The sequence below is a fragment of the Trachymyrmex septentrionalis genome, unplaced genomic scaffold, assembly GCF_001594115.1.
Source record: "Trachymyrmex septentrionalis isolate Tsep2-gDNA-1 unplaced genomic scaffold, Tsep1.0 scaffold2, whole genome shotgun sequence".
NCBI lineage: Eukaryota > Metazoa > Arthropoda > Insecta > Hymenoptera > Formicidae > Trachymyrmex > Trachymyrmex septentrionalis.
This window is the reverse complement of record NW_017305179.1, coordinates 2,704,614-2,706,281: the sequence shown is the minus strand read 5'-3', so window position 1 is coordinate 2,706,281 and position 1,668 is coordinate 2,704,614. Positions and strand designations below refer to the sequence as shown.

The 1,668-nt window shown below is 32.2% G+C and overlaps 1 protein-coding gene across 1 annotated transcript in view; it reads right to left on the bottom strand.

Annotated features, from left to right (window-relative positions):
- The window catches only part of LOC108747528, a 5,555-nt gene that overhangs the window by 3,411 nt on the left and 476 nt on the right, over nucleotides 1-1,668 (bottom strand). The window lies entirely within an intron of this gene.

Sequence of the window (1,668 nt, the reverse complement as noted above, 5' to 3'; positions counted from 1 at the left end):
TTACTTTACTGCAGCATCACTATAGTAACCTATGGCTCTTTGGGCTATATCATCACGTACGTGTATCACGTATGAATAAACGTATATATATATACCTACACACGTGTACGCGTGTCTGTAAAACCAAAGAGAAAATTGCCGCAAATAGTGTAAATGTGGGACATTGTGCCACATTGGTACACTAAGATTGGCGAGAAAAGCGAGCGTATAAGTCAGCTTGAAAAGCGAAAAGAAAATGTACGTGAAAATGTGAAAATTTACACAGAGTCTTTGAATACTTACTGTCTAATTAATTGTAAGTGATTTAATATCGTATTTTTCACGCCCAATCTATTGCATCGCTGAAAAAGCTTAAATTCTTATGGATCTTTCGTGAATTAACGTAAGAGAAACGTAAAAACGGTAATGTGCGACAAATGTGGCATATGCCATTGACAACGTGTAAAATAATTATAAATAATAGCAGCTGAAAAATCGATCGAAATAAAGACCTTGCCTTCTCTCTTCAAACAATAATTACTTAAAAATTGATCTATATTTTTTAAATTCGTAAGTTACACAGATCGGTTACAAACCTGTTAGTGAAAAGTAGAAAGAGATAAAGGGAAAATAGGAAAATAATATTTCAATCAATGGTTAGTTAATTTTCTATGAGAAATTTATAATGATTAATCGAATAAGCAAATAAAGCTGCAGTCGATTAAAGTGTGGATCTTGAGGCCTAATAATATATTTTTGCGTGAATTTTACAATTTCTAACTTTTAAACTAACTGCGCGCCGATTATTTGTCGAGCTCGAAACTGGAATAGATATAATGTCACAAATCTAATGGAGACACGGTAGTGTCTCGGCGCTATTAAATTGCTTGACGAGTTTTTTTTAATAATTGATAAAAATTGATAGAGAGATCACGCACGCACCTATCACGGAATGTGGCGAAAACCCGAAGCATGCATTTTAACTGTGGAGTAATATTATTCGCAATAAACTCTTTACAGTGTTTTTAAAATGCTTACTCTAGAATAATTGAGAATAAATTAAAGTAGATTGAAATTTTTATGCGTATTTCTCTCTCTCTCTCTCTCTCTCTCTCTCTCTCTCTCTCTCTCAAATTTTCTCCCATTCAACTGGATTCAATTCAGTAAGACTGAAAAACTACTGCATTCCCTATTCAAAATTTTGAATTGAGCAGTATTCATACTCGATGGATATAAAAAGCTAATTATTTTTAAATAGAAAGGCATAGGAACAGGCATAGATACATACATTCCTAGTAACAAGCCACGTCATTTTGTCGTCATTTTTGACATCGAAAGACGTTATTTTGACGTCAGCTTGCTACTAAGGATATATGTGATGTAATTTCTATAATGAATAAAAATGTATTCGAAGTGAAAAGGATTTATTTTAACGTTTGGGTGAATGCGTATTTCTGAAAATCTAAATCCATTTTAATTAATCCAAATTAACAGATTGTGTTTCAAGATTAATAAATAATTTTACTGGAACTATGTAGAAATTATCAGATTTATGCAAAAATATTAAACACCAACAAAGATCTACTTTGACCGAATGTCGACTATCTTCGCTTCTTTGCGTTTTACACATTGTCTCGATATAGTGTATACAAATATTGCCGTAATAATTTCAAATCAAGCTCGATCTTT